Source organism: Cryptomeria japonica, chromosome 10 (genome assembly GCF_030272615.1).
Source record: "Cryptomeria japonica chromosome 10, Sugi_1.0, whole genome shotgun sequence".
Taxonomy (NCBI): Eukaryota; Viridiplantae; Streptophyta; class Pinopsida; order Cupressales; family Cupressaceae; genus Cryptomeria; species Cryptomeria japonica.
The window spans coordinates 180,166,239-180,182,967 of NC_081414.1; positions in this window are offsets into that span (position 1 = coordinate 180,166,239).

A 16,729-nucleotide genomic window follows, 5' to 3' on the forward strand; every position below is an offset into this window, starting at 1 on the left:
AGCTCCTACAAATCTTGTGACCAAGTGTTGATCTCATGCTCTATTTTTGCAGATTGGATATGAAACTAGTGAATGGTTTTCCCATAAGCTATAAAGGAGTCATATGGTGGCTTGAAGGTGCTCATATATAACTGTAAGTCAGATTGAAGCTTTTGCTTCTATGCAAGCACATCATCATAGAACAGATGGGGTTGGCAAATATTGTTGAGTAGAAGATTCCCTTCATCCAGAGCATCCCTTATATCTTTTTATACTTTTTGTAGATCTAACCGAAGCTCATTTAGCTTCTTCACCAGAGCAACATTTAGAGCTTTTTGATGCTCTTTCTTGGCATTTACCTTTGCTACCTCTTCTAGGCTTTGCACTTGATCATCCACTACTGTGCATAGGACCTTTAGTTGAGCTAGTGATGAGTCAGTATTGGGGAGGTTTGTACTGGGTATCAAACTAATAAGAGTGTCCACCATAGCTTGGATCACATCTTGCTCCTTTATTATTTCTTGCTCTACTTCTTCCTTGTCATCATTATTAAAGTCATCAAAATGATCTACCAAATCATTTAACAATTTTCTCCTAATATTTTTAATTGTTCTTTGACAATGTGTCAAAGGTTTATAGGAAGAAATATCAATATTTACCGATGCAGATGATGTCGGTTCATTCTTTGTCTTTTTCCTTATCTGTCTCACCTTCTTGGGTTGTTCTTCAGACACTATTTCTTCTGAGTCCGATGAGTTGGTTTTAATCTTCCTCTTCCTCTCAAAGACTTTAGCAGTTGTTGCTTCTGGTTTCTTCTTAGCTGCTGACCGCTTGGTCACTTTAGGATTGGCTGTAGTAACTGGTGTTGATGCTAAGGGCACTGCCTTTCTTTTCTTTGCTGATGGTTTTATGACCAATGTAACCCTTTCAAGATAGGTTTCAGTTCTCTTCTTCTTTGGATTAAGAGGTGAGGAAGTAAGGGTACAGGCATACCCATCCAGCATATCATACATCATCTCATAGCCCATAGGCTCCACTTCTTCTTGTCTAGGCTCAACGGCCTCCATTATGCATTGATCCACTTGGATGATAAATAAGATGTTGTCTTCATATTTCTTGACTATGTCATTGGATATCCTCATCCTCAGGCTCATCTTGCTTCTAAACTCATCAAAGTACTTGTTTGGAACTTCAGGGTAGCTGGTTCCAACTGCTTGCAAGCTTTCTTTGATCTGCTTGGTAACCGATTGGTCCACAAACCACTGAATATCTCCCACTCCTAGGAAGTAACCTTGGAAATAGAAAAATAACCCTACTAGCAACTGACCAAACTTGAATTTCAATGCATTATCCTATTTGATTGATTTAAGATTCAAGAAGAGTTGCCTTTGCATACCAGTGCATAGGTTAAATGATACATCTTCCTTGATCATCTGATAAGCCACATTTACTGCTGCAGCAAATACAGAGTTAATTTTGCTGGCATGGAATGTCTGGTATCCAATCACCATGCACACATATTTCACAAGGTCATCCTTGATGGTATTAACTGTCATTCCTCATGAGTCGCTCACTGAACCAGTGAGCTTGGTCATGATCTTCCTCAGGGATGGCACTTCACCGACATTGCAGAAATCGGTGACAACATGAATAGCTTGTGGTGTAATATCATGCATTCTCTCTAGGGACATCTTGTCACCATGAACTCTACTCAGGATGATCCTAATATGGTCATCTGTGAAGTCTTCTAGGAAGTAAACCGCATTATGAAGCTTCTTCTTCTCCAAGATGTTGTACTCTTGTTTGATCTTCTTATCTTTCCCACAGAATAGACCTAGCTGCGAGTGGATTGCTAGAGACCCTAGGTCTTCAATTTTACAATCTATATAATCAGAGATTCCTCTTCTACTATTACTCCAGTAGGAACTTGTGACAGGGCATTGTATTTAGATTTGCGTTGAATGAAGCTTACTAAATCAACAGATGCACTAGAGCTAGTATGAGATGTGAAAGCCACGATAAAAACTGAAAACTTGAGAAATACCTTTCAAAAATCATGAATTTAGGGCATTTCAATTCTACTTCACGTCACACTCCATCAATTATAGAATCACCACTTTTCTTTCTTCTCTTGACCATTTGCAATTTTCTTTTGAATCTCCTTCAAGGTTTCTAAATTTCTCTAAATCACAGCTCAAATCACTTTTTCATCGCTCTACACTTGAAAAACTTCTTCGCTAAAAAATTAATAGTGAGAAATGATTTGAAAATTCCTTTTAAGTGTATTCATCACCTACCATCATTAATGCTCCATCATTAGGGCGTAAACCCTAATTTGCCTTTTACCATTTTTGGTCTTCCACCAAATGATAGGTATTATATACCGGTTAAGGTCTTTTACCGATGTAAACTAGGGGTTGAAAACATTTCTCTGTTTGCTCCCCCTAATATTTTCTTGAAGCTTAGTTTGTTGGTTCCGTGGCTTCCACACTAGGTGCAGAAACTGATTCCTCTTGCAACATTGCTGGTTTCTTCTTCCAAGTTTTGTTCATATCCGCTTGAACAGTTTCAACATCAATTTTTCCTTTCAGAGTGACCGGTATATCATCCAATATACTCTTTCTACTTCTACATAACCTTATTGAATGACCCAGTTTATTATAGTGATAGCAAACCATTCCATGCACTCTCCAAGGTCCATTGTTCATGTTTCCATTCTTCCTTCTGCATGTTGCACCAGTGTGACCATGACCATGAAAAATTCAATAGTTTGCTCTCCATCCAGTTGTCGATTGATAGCCACTGCTACCTAACTGATGATTATAGGTATTAAACTGGTTGGGATTCCGGTTCACAAAAGATTTTAGACCAACTCCTTGAGTCCTCTGAGGGTATCTTCCAGTGTTGTTTATAACAGACCTGCATTCAGATGCTCTATGCCCAAACTTGTTGCATGCATAACAATTACCATTGAACTTGTTGGATCTAGGTACATTGTTTATGAAGTAATAAAAATTATTATAGGCTTTTCTCCTACGTACATTGGCAATATGTCCTTCTTTAAGACAGTTAAAGAAAATAGGTTTGAATTTTTTCTTACCTTTACCTTTGAATGTTGGTTGCTTCTTTGATGCTTTAGCATTTGTTCTTGAGGTCACTCCTTCCTGATGACTAGAGAACCAAGTCCATTGGTATTCTTTATTGGTTTGGCTAATTCAAGCTTTTTCTCTAGCTTAATAGTACTCTTGTTGAACTTAGCAAGTATTTCCTTTGACTCAAAGAGTTCTTTGGAAATAGTAGCATTTGTCTCCATTAGATTTGCATTCTCAGAGATGGCTATGTTCAACTCACCTTGTACTTCTTCTTTTTCCATTCTGCTCTCATGAAGGTGAGTAGTAAGTGCATTGATCTCATGCTTCAACTTGGAGATCTCATGATCTTTGTCTTTCACCGGATCTTCAGCTTTCCTCCGGTTCTCAAGCTCTTGACACGTTCAAATAGTCAGTCCTTCCAACTCCTTTATCAGGTTGGAGTTTGATTCATTCAGCTTTTCTTCTTCTTGAATGAGGTCTTCCATATTTGCTTCATCAGAAGAACTATTTTTAGATAGCTCCATCAACTTTTTAGCATGTTCTCTCCTTTTTTCTTGAGAGGCCTTATATTTTACCATGAGTTCATCATAGGCTTCCTCAGACTGAGTGAGTCGATGAGTAAGTTCCCTCATAGTGTATTCCCTCATGTCTCTTTCCAAGTGATTAAGCTTGTAGAAATATTGGTTCTGATACCAATTGATGAATATTTAGAGGGGGGGTGAATTAGTATACCAAAAAACATTGTATTCAAACACTTAAACAATCTAGTGATAGACTGGTAAAACAGTTTAACAGACAAATTGGTTAATACACATGCAAACCAAAATGCAAATAACACATTCACCCATAAGAGCAATATCACCATAACATAAGATATTTGACGTGGAAACCCAAATGGGAAAAACCATGGTGAGATGAAACTCACAAGTAACTCTTTGCAAAATAGGAACTAGACTGGTTAAGGTCAGACTGGTTAAGGTCATACAATGTTCTTTACCAGAACAGATCTTATTAGGAATCTCAATCTCTGTTAGGAGATAAGTCTGATCAAAGACTACCTTGCTAGAGGATTTTAGATCCACAGAGGTGAACCACCTTGTTAGAGGATTTTACAAAGGCTACTCTGAGCCTACCTAGTTAAGGGCTTTAGACTTGTCAAAGATGTGAGTAATCAACAAGTGAATGATCTAGCAAATAGCACAGATTGCTTGGTTAGATCCATTATGGCTCATAGCTAATGCATCTCAAAATTACTTCAATCTTCAAAAACTCACACTCAATTACACTTCACAAAACTTGATCTTCACTATTAAGATCATTCTTTTAAAAACTCATCAACCAACTAAAACCCTATACATGATGTCCTTATAAAGGAATCTGATTTCATGTCAGTCCAATAGGTTTACAATCCAATTTCCTAGGTTCAATGAATCTAGACATACTTGGTAACATAACACAAAAAGCACCGCCAGAGTGTTGGCACCGTCAAATAATCAGTGGATGGTAACTCATTACAAAATGTCGATTGGTAACTCATCAAAGTATTACCAATTTACACAAAATATTGGTTGCTGGTTTGACAAAAGTGAACACTAGGAAATATGTGTTTTTCCGCTTTAATCCCTCATACCACTTGAGGTCCATGAACCGCTTCAGGTCAACATACTGCTTGAGACTTGTAAACACATTCTGCAAAACACCAATAGTCTAAAGACTATAATACAACATATCAGTTGCAACAAATTCTAGTTTGAGCTTTAACAAAAGTGATGTCAATTCAAGTGTGTGTCCATCAATGACAATCACAACATAATCATAAAAAATGCCAACACATTGTACTCCTAAAAAGTTAAGAATTTACTTTTATCACTAGTCATATGATGTGAACATCCAAGATCAATGATCCATTTATCTTTTTCTTCAATTTTAGTTGTCAGGGCCTACTCTACCTGTTGAACAGTAGGTGTCGGTTGATGTTCTATTATAGTAATAAAATCCCTTCATTGTTTGTTGGTTCTTCATCAGAATCATCAATAACTCCTTCATCAGCATAATAACATGATTTGCCTCTAATCTTCAGGGTTATGCTTATATGTGATATTCAAGGTTAGGCTTATATGTTCTTTTAGCTTCTTCTTTCAATCTTGCATGTCTATCAGGACACCTAGATGCCATATGACCAATTTTATTGCTATTAAAACATTTAAATGGTGCTTTACCTTCATACTTACTTCCAACTCAACCTTTAGGCATTTTCCTTGCAAATAGTGCTTCAAGTTCTTTCAGTTCTTCATTCTCCCTTCTGATTTCTTCAAGTTCTCTAGCATAGAGTTCTTTCCACTAAGATTTCTCAGTTGATGATGATGATGCTATAGATGATAATGATTCCTTAAAAGCTAAATCTATCTTAATTGTAGCAACATGACTGAATTCCTTAAATTCAAAAGCTGAAAGTTTTCCAACCAAAGTATCTCTAGACACTGATGCATTAGGCACTGTTCTCAACTCATTAATAATAGTTACTTTCATTTTATATGCCAATGGAAATGCTCTTAAACTTTAGAAATAATTTCATATTCACTTAAGGATCCTCCACAACATTGTATACCCAAAACAATTTCATTTACTCTTTTCATAAAAGAAGAATTCCTTTCATCTTCTTCCATTTTCATATTTTCATACCTGACCTGGAAGCATTCCAGTTTTGCAATTTTGAATGTGGTATGACCTTCATTCAATGGCTCCAATTTGTCCCAAATAGCTTTAGCAGTAGATCGGTTTGATAATCCCATGATTTTCTGATCTGATAATGCGCTCAAAAGTGCTTCTCTTGCTTTGCAATCATTCTTCTGATCTTTAGCCAAGGTTGGTGGATTAGGTTGACTTTGAGTTGGAGCAACATAGCCATTCTTTGTAACCTCCCATATTTCTTTTTGAATTCGATTCAGATGTGTCTCCATTCTAATCTTCCATATACCATAGTTAGTTCCATCAAGCTTCAGACCGTCCTTCCTGAAATAGTTAGTTTCCATAGAATTTGCTCAAGCTGTTAAACTTCCACAAAAAGAGGACTAGGCTTTCATACCAATTGTTAGGACCCGAAGGCAACTGAGAGGTGGGGGGTGAATCAGTTATCTATTAATTTCAACCCGAATATAACTTAACCAAACTTAATACATAATACCGGTAAACCAAACTTTATGTCGGTTGATCATTTAATAGTTAATTGCAATACTGGTAAAGTTTAATGCATGAAATAGAAAGACAAATAACATCCACAACACACAACATAGATATGTACATGGAAACCCTATAAGGGGAAAAACCACAGTGGGAAACCTTACCCACAATCAAATGATACTACTACAGATAGTATGTGTGTACAATATGGGGTTTGCACATGCAGAAAGGCCAACTGCCTAAAGCTCACTACTCCATCACAGAATGGGAGTCACATTGACTACAATTGGATGATTAAATCCAATGATAATGTACTTCTCAAAATAGCATCTTCATATGCTGGATACAGTACCGATTAAGCTTTGATTGCCTTCTCCAAACCTTTCTTGAATCTTCAAATGATTTCTTCATGTATAGCTTTGCTCATATTCGTATATACCAAAATACCTTATGCTCTACCACTTATTACATTCACCTCTTCAATCTCATAAATGAGATCTTACATATATACCAAAACCTAAGACCAAATATGTAGGTTGTCTTACAAAGAATATTACAATTAAATCAATTACACATGAATCAATATGTGATGCATCATTTTGGATCAATGCATTTACAATAATAACAAATTATCTCCATGATGCATCATGCTAATTTGAATAGATAACGCTTACCGGTCCATAACCTAGACATATTTGCCGATAATAGAAAATATGCAAACTTGATTAGACCAATAACCAAATCACTAAAACAAAGTGTCCAAACAACATTTCGACATAACCAGGTAATCTCCAAGTCATCTTTAGTATCGATGAATAATATAACCTACTAGTGAACCAGATACCAGTGACTATGCATAAGTCATTGAACATGCCAGTGAACATAACCAAAGATCTCCATGTGTTGATAGGTGTTGACAAGTGTTGACATCAATGAAAAAACCAGTGCAACACATCCAAAAATCCAACAGAAAGAACTCTAAAATAGCATCTAACAATGTATGAATGAGTTCTAGTTAAGTGCCAAATCTCTGACTATATCCACTCTGTAACTATGCTCTATTTATATCTCAATAAGCTACCAGATCAAATGAGAATAAAAATGTGCAGTGAAACTATGCTCACTCACCTCAAAATAGGCTATCACATCTATATTTTGAAAACTATTCACAAATTCAATCTTATATATCTGCACATACCAAAAATAATCTCTTTCAAGTCAACTTCTAGAGATATGAAAATATGAAACATGTAGTTGGAAGTCAGCATCAATCCCTATCAACACATAGTATTAGACCCAAAACACATGATCATACACTTCCTAATGGTCTTTCCAATCACTTAGAGCAAAAAAATGATCACTAGAATCATCAAAATTAATTGAGACTATTTGGTCACATACTACATCAACAAAAATGAAGAACATGTTTCTTTATCATTTTATTGGATACCAAATCTCTAAGGATAAATGGGAATTACCAAATTCATAATGAAATTATGTGTCTTATGTCGACCTAATCATCCTATATACATTTCATAACACTACAACCACCAAGAAGCTTCCAAAACAAAACTACTCTAATCACCCCAAAATACTGGTTAACCAGCTACTGGTTAACATCTACTTCCAGATATCAGGATCCATGATTACTGAATAGAAATCTTAAGAATAGTTACCATCAATGACAACCCTAAACCAATAATAAAGCTTTAGAATGCACCAAATGAGTGTCAATTTCCAACACACTACCTAGAGCTCACTACTCAAATACAATAAGGGCTAAAACCCTGGAAGGCTCACTTACAAAAAAATTATACAAATGAATTACAATAAATGTCTTAGGATTCCCAAAGATACTAAGAAGGGGGGGTAAATCAGTATCTGATTGCTATAATAATTTTCTTAACTTATAACATGAAAAGCATATTAAAACTGTGTACTAGTAAACCAAAAATAATGCAGCAAATAAGAATAACAACCACGAGATGAAAAGTACACAATAACACAATATTTTAATGAGGAAACCCAGTGTGGGAAAAACCTCGGTGGAATTTGTGACCCATAATATTCACTTACTAGCCAATAAGAGAATATTACTGCTTACAATAGGGGCCTGCACATGCAGGAAGGCCAAGTGCCTAGAGCTCACTACTCAAATACAAAAGAAGTCACACTGACTTACAAAATTGGATTATACTAATACAATGTCTTGTATTGCTTCAAATCAACATCTGCTATGCCAGATTCAATACCGGTTTAAGCTCTGCTACATACATAAACCCTTATCCAATAATTCACATAATAGGTCTGCTATTATTTTTCATACTTCACCTATTAAATGATCTACAATGATCTCATACATATATGAGTCATATTACAATCTTCCATGTCGGCTTACAAAAGATTTTACAATTAATTACAAAATATAAATACACAAAATTCCTATCGGCTAGGGTGCCGGTAATCTTCCTTTTTGCTGTCGGTGTTTTGTATGTTGGTGTAGAGTCTGTCAGTGCTGGTGCCTACCAGTATCATATGATTGCAAGGTTACCATCAATGAAAATACCTTCAATCACCTACAATTTCTCATTGGAGTGTGCATTTGCCAACAATCTCCCTCTTTGGAATTGATGGCAACACTCATGAGAAAAATCCAAAAAGATTGTATCCAATAATGGTTTGCCAAAATTGTCTTACCAAAATTGTGTGCCCAAAAATGTATGCTCCCCCTAAGCTGATGATGTCCTATTCTAATCATTTTTCTCATCTCACTACTCCCCCTTTGACATCAATGACAAAGGTTGTCATTCGCTGTCGATGGAGTCCTCCCTAAATTCTTGTAATTGTTGGGTTACAATCTAAAAAATATCTGTCAAAACCAAATTTAAACTGTCAGTGAATCTTTTTTTATCCTATAATGCCTCTTGTGTTCTCTAAGTTGTACTGCTAAGTATGTGCATTTTCTCTTCTGGTGTCTTAAGTCCGGGAACTAGAGCTTGAGAAATTTCTTTTCTCAAAGAAATGAGGTAATCTAGTTTAGGACCAAGTTGATATTTTAAGCTTTTTTATTTATCCTTTACTCTCTCTTTGTCCTTCTCTAACTTCTCAATTTTCTCTTCTAGATCTGCAATTTTCTTTTCTATCTCCAAAAATGAATCTAATGTACCTATCAGATTGTCAACAATATTGTTAATCTTATCTTGTGCTTTGCTGATTTCCTTGTCTAGATTTGCTATTAGAATATTTGTTTTACAAGTGTCTCTATACAGCTTCTTGAAATCAAAAGTTGTCTCTCCAAGTTCTGATAATAAGGTGTCCATTTTCTCCTTGTTCTTCTTTACAATTTCCTCAAAGAATTTCTCTTTTTCCTTAATCATTCTTTCCTTGAATGTATCCTCATTTATTTGATCAACTATCAATATGTTGTCTGTGATGAATTTAGACAATCTGTCTAGTTGACCTAAGGAATCCTTATTATCCACAATGCACTTTGGTGCTATCAATTTAAGAATAGGAATTGGGTCATCAATAGCCTTATAGGCTTGTGCGTTACACTATGTGATCTTCTTTATTGAATCCAATAAGACCTTTGTTATAATTGTAGGTTAGAATTCTGCTATAGAAGTACTAGATGTCTATCCAACTATTCTCACAATATCCATGCTATCAGTTGTAGTAATCACCTTGCTGGATTCAACCTTTGGTAGGTCAGTCTATGTTTGTATTTCTAAAGGTTTGGGCTTTTCAGTTTTAGCCAGTGGCACTGTCTCTATTTGAACTTGTGTCACAACCTATTCCTATTCCGGTTTCTCCATATGTATCTCAAAAGGTTTTTATGAGCTCTCAACAACTGGTTTCTTAGGTGTGGCCTCTGTATGCACATCTGGTTTCTCTATTTGTAGCTTTTTTACTACCCATTTCTGGTTCTCCTGATGCTTTACTAGTGGTGTGTTCTACCAGTTGTTCTATCTAAGTAGGTTTTTCTATGCTTATGTTTATAGTATCATTAACCTTAACCTCAACATCTATAGCTGGTGACTCAGTAGTCACTTCTTCCTTCTTATCCTTCGTGGTTTCTCTATCAACCACAACATTTACTTCTTGAGTATCTATATTTACAGTGTACAAAATTTTAGATTTAGGATTAGTATCCTCTAGTGCAGTCTCCATACTCTCAATGGCTAGTTGACTATCTATAGTATGTGTCGGTGGAGTATCAGGAAGAGGTGGGAGCATATTATCAGTTATTTTCAAGCTTGGAGGTCCACCTACCTTACGTTTTCCTTTATCCCTATCTTTTTGGTATACTCTGATAGTCTTGGGTCTTAGTAATTCTTCCTATTTCTCTTTTTCTACAAAGAATATATCCCATGCATCTATTGTTTCCTTAGAGACTTCATTCACTCTACCTGCCATCAATGCTACATGTCAGTGAGCAGTTGAAAATACTATCTGGTTAGCTTCACTGATTAGTTTATCTATCTCACCAGGTGAGTTTACTAGATGCACTGAAAGTAGTTTTTCAATTTTTACTTTCTCATCCAGCTCAACAATAGCTACCTTTCTAGCTTCTAGTCTTCTATACAGATCAGTGGGTAATTCATCAACAATCTCCAACAGAAATTTCTTGTAAATATCCAAGTGTAAAATTACACTATTCTCTATGTCTTCTTTGTCATCAGTAGATAGTGTGTTGTATAGTTTGTTGATGTTTTTCAACTTTCCATCTTCAATTATTTCACTTAAGAGTTTATCCAGTCGAGCATTATCTTCTTTTATCTTCTTCTTCTTAGGAGTCAACTTTTTTGCTGGAGGCCTCACTACTTGTTGCTTTTGCCTTGTTTTCTTATGAGTGGGTGAGGTTGTCAGTGAGGGTTTTCTTTTCCTTTCTACCCTTTTGAATACTATCGATATATCACTTTTAGAGGAGGTTCCAACTGATGAAAGATGAGCTTCCGATTGAAGTCCTTCCAACTCACTTTCTTTTATACCAGTTTGTTTCAAGACATCTTCCTGAATTGCCTTTACCCATCGAGTTCCTTTCCTTACTATTTCTTCAACCTTCTTAACCCTTTTCCTAGACTGAATTCCACTTTCAATTGTTTCTGCATTTCCAAAGACTTTATCTTTGGGTTCCTTTGGTGCTTCAAGGAGGGATTTTGCATAAGTTTCAATAATGTTATCATGTATCTCAAAGCCCATTTCAGTTACCCAGATAGTTCTAGGGACAACTGCCTCCATCCATATTTCATTCTTTTTAATTACAAAGCAAATTTTCTTCTGATATTTATTTACAATAGCTTGTGACAGTCTTATTCTAGTTTTCATTTGACCCTTCAATTCTTGAAATGCTCATTTGTGTTTTTCTCTCAGTCTTCTCCCATATTGTTCAATAGATCCAATAGTTGCTTTCCTACAGGTATATCAAAGCCAAAATCTCTTCTACTAATACTAGATACTTGTTCTGTAATGTACATCATTAAACATACAAGTAAATTTCCAAATTTAAAGGTTTCATTCTTATCTCCCTTAATCTTCTTTAGATTGTCTATCAATTCATCTTTGAGCCATTCACACACATCTATTCTAGCATTATCATTGACCATATCATATGCACTTTTGATACATAGGCTAGAAACTGAGTTCAACCTATTTGCATGTGTATCTTTGTAGCCTAAGATCATACTAATAAATCTAACATTGATGTCCTTTACATCATTTACCTGTAAAGACCTTTTGTCAAAAGTTGCACCGGTTAGTTTCATCATTGTGTCATTTGGGACCTTCTTTGTTTTGTCAGGCCTGCTACTAGTGGAAGGTAACCCTGTTAATGCCTTAACGGCTTCCTTGGTGATTTTATGGATTGAATCTAACCAAAAGAATTCCCCATGAACTCTTCTTAGCACAATCCTTATAATATCCTTGGGAAAATCCAGGACACTAAGGATTTTAGTAAAACCTAGGGTTTCCACTATCTTATGTTTCGGCTTGATATTTCTAGATTTATCACAAATCATAGTCCTATACATGTTTTTGATCTCATCATCATCTAATTACTCTATATGACAATGTATGTATATCCTAGGGTCTTCAACATATACTACTCCCTTAGGAATTTGAGAAAATGCACCTATGCTATCATCTTTCCTCACAATTTCGGGAACCAATTTGAATACAGGTCTAGGGCACTTAATAACCTCAATAAAAGTAGGGTTTTCAATGAATTCAAGAGTGGAGGAGGATTCCATAGTTATAAATACCTCAATCTTCCTTAGGGATGAGTGCTTTGATGAACTACTTCACTTCTTGCTAATTGGGAATTTTCTCGCTCTCAAATATTTGAAGGCTTGGTGAATGAAAAGGAGCCAAAGCACTTGCTTTATAATGTTATTTTCTCCAACTGCCATATTTAATGCTTGCCAGTTAAGTCACAACTTAACTCATCTTCCAGTATAGAAGTAATTTCAACTTCTCACAATCAACCGAGGGAATAATAGCATGTTTTTCATTTTGTTGCTAAACCCCCAAGGATTTTTCCTTCAACTAGATGAAGAGTCTCCTATCGGTGGAGTGATACTCTGATCTATCGGTGAAGGATTATTCCCATCAACATTCTGATTTGACTTTTTGCTCCATTACTTTGAGAATTTTTTCTTTACCTCTTCAACCTTTCCTTTACCTTTCAAACTAGGACCTTTGTTATTTGTCGGTGATGGCTTACTTCTACAAAAATTTGCAATATGTCCAATTTTGTTGCAAGCATAACAAGTCACATTGTTTTTCTGAATAGCTTTCCCATATCCTATGCTGGTATGTGTTCTACATTGATTAGATAAGTGTCCAAATCTTCCACAAACATAACATCTTACATTCAATCTTTAATTTTCTGAATTATGACCAATTTTGTTCCACTTAGAACATTAATCGATGGGTGTATTAGTGTTCTGATAATTTCTAGATCTACACTAATTTTCTCTATGACCATACTTGTTATAGTTAAAGCATTTCCCATTGAATTTGTAAGCATTAGGTTGTCTTACTGGTTTGCTATGATCATGATTGTTTGCAGTACTAGAGATTTCACCAATTTCAAAGCCAAGGCCATTTGTATCACCATTTGGTTTTTGATTTTTCAGCATGTCAATAAGTTCTTCTAAAATTTTCTTGAATTTCTCTTTGTGTTGATTTATAGCAGCCAGTTCATTTTCCAAGATTCCTTTCTGTCTCATGAGTTTAGTTTTGTCATTTTATGTATGCATCAAATCTGTCTTCAATATGTCATTCTCATGACTGAGTCTTGTGTTTTCATTTCCAACATCATTTAGTCTTCTAGTCAAGTCATCTTCATTCTTCTTTCTATCTTCAATTTCTTTACAAAATCTCATGGTCATATCTTCCATCTCATTCTTCGTTGTATAGTTATCTTATCTCAATTGGTTCACCAGATCATTAAGAGTTTCCTTTTCATCTTCCTCTTTCTGCATCTTCTCACAAAGTTCTCTTCTTTTATTTCTTGCTATAGTAAGATTTTCTTGAAGTCCTCGAATAATATCCTAAGCAATCTTCAAATCATCCTCAACTTTTATATTCTTCACCTTTTCTACATCATAGTCTAAAAGAGCTATTTCCAATTGCTTTCTCAAGTTTTCCATCTCTACCAGTGACCAATTGTTAGGATTCCCAAAGATACTGAGAAGGGGGTGAATTAGTATCTGACCGGTATAATATTTTTCTTAAATTATAATATGAAAAGCATATTAAAATTGTGTATCGGTAAACTAGAAATAATGTAGCAAATAATAATAACAACCACAACATGAAAAGCACACCATAACACAATATTTTAACAAGGAAACCCAGTGTGGGAAAAACCTCGGTGGGATTTGTGACCCACAATATTCACTTACTAGCCAATAAGAGAATATTACTACTTACAATAGGGGCCTGCACATGTAGGAAGGCTAAGTGCCTAGAGCTCACTGCTCAAATACAAAATAAGTCACACTAACTTACAAAATTGGATTATACTAATCCAATGTCTTGCACTGCTTCATATCAGCATCTGCTATGCCAGATTCAGTACCAGTTTAAGCTCTACTACATACATAAACCCTTATCCAATAATTCACATAATAGGTCTGCTATTATTGTTCATACTTCACCTATTAAATGATCTACAATGATCTCATACATATATGAGTCATATTACAATCCACCATGTCAGCTCACAAAAATTTTTACAATTAATTACAAAGAATAAATACACAAAATTTCTGTCAGCCAAGGTGCTAGTAATCTTCCTTTTTGATGTTGGTGTTCTATATGTCAATGTAGAGTCTGTCGATGTCGGTGCATGCTGGTATCATATGATTGAAAGGTTTCCATGAATGAAAATACTTTCAATCACCTACAATTTCTCATTGGAGTGTGCATTTGCCAACAAAATGAACTCTAAAATAGCATCATAATATGCTTGAATGAGTTTTGATTAAGTGAAAAGTGTCTAACTGTATTTTCTCTACTACTCTATTATGTTCTCTGTCTTAGTCAGCTACTAGATCAAAAATACACAAGTGAAACTATGCCAAAAGAATTTCTCGATCTCAATTCACTCATATCACATCACCTCTATATTCAAAAAATCTCCTGCATTGGTCTTATATATCCACAATGACAAAATAGTCAATTATCAAGTCGACCTTGGGATGTAATATCTAGAATTGAGTTGGTTTTACTGGATCACCAAAAAAAAATGTGGCTCACCCAAATAATAATAAAATGATATATCTATGTTGGCCTTATCATCTCATGAATGATTCATGACACCACAATCACTGGAAAGCTTCTAGACCAAAAAGTGCTATGTCCAATCCCTAAAATACTAGTTAATTGGATAATGGTTCACATCCACTTCCGGTTAAGAAGAATTATGGCTACCGGATCAAATCTCCATGAAGAGTTGCTATCAATGGAAACCCTAAACCAATAATCAAGAATCAACATCCACTAGATGAGTGTCAATTGCCAATAGAGTCCAATTCAACCCTCTAAGAATAGGAGTTTTTATGAATACATCTTTTAATTTATGAAATGCTTGGTCTCATTCTTGGGAAAACAAATTCATCATCTTTTGTGAGAAGAACAAAGAGTAGAGATATAATTTTATTAAAATCTTTAATGAATCTTCTATAGTATCTTGCATGACCCATAAAACCCATAACATCATTTTGTTTTGTTGGTATTGGTATATTTTTAATGACCTCTATTTTCATTGGATCCACTTGCATACCCTTATGGTAAACATAGTCACCTAGAACCACCCCTTCTTGCATCATCCTATAACATTTCTCATTACTTAATTCAAGGTTATTGCCTTTGCATCTTTGAACAAATTTGGTTAGATTTCCCAAATCCTTTTCAAAACTCTCACCATGTGTGGTGAAGTCATCCATATAAACTTCCATAAAATCATATATTAGATCTGAAAATATACTAATTACTACTCTTTGGAATGTTCTAGGTGCATTATATAGTCCAAAAAGTAGTACAACATATGCATAAGTCCCTGTGGACATGTTGGCTAAAATTTTTGTAAACTAGAAAGGTTTACAAAATGTGGGTTTCAACCACGATGTTTGAGATTACATCTCTCCTCACAAATAGGGGATGTTTCCTTATTTCCTTTCCACTAAATAACTAGTATGTATTCTACAATTAACTACTCTATTCTATTTAAGGGTGTTACAATCATTCAATTCTTTCTTTTAGAATGAGTGATTCCTTATTCTCTTTTTTTGAAATAAGGGTTGTTACTCCAAACTACACCATTTGAAAATTCATTGGTGATCAAAACAAAAAGAATGTAGTTTAGTGTTACAAATCCAAACGACATGCTAATGAATGCAGTTCAGATTAGAAACACCAGACTACATCCTAACATGGGAAATGGAAACAATAATAGTGTTGTTCGGGCTTGTAGGTCTGACTGATAATGAAATGATATGCTATATAAACACAATGATGTTGTTTGGTCTTGTAAGCCCAAACAACATCATCTTGATATCTCATTCAATTAATAACATAAATTAATACATGATTCGATAACACAAAAAAACATAGAAAACACTAATCATATTCAAACAAAAATTAAGAAATGAATTTCAGCTTCAAAAATGTGAATGAAAAAGAATGAGGGAAGAAGACAACTCACCTAAACAAAAATGCCAAAATTCTGACCTTTGAAGATTCAATAAACAATCTCTAATCAATGCAGATAAGGTGAGGGTAAGTTTATGATCAAAAACACATAAAAGATAACACAAAAATGATGAAAATGAAATGAAAGAAAACGAGGAAATAACAAAAATAAAAATAAAACAAGTGAAACACAAACACTAGCCATTAATTAGATTTGTAACAAACATTAATGAGTGTATTCTAAGGTTGCAAAACCAAAATGCACTAAGATGTGTATTTTG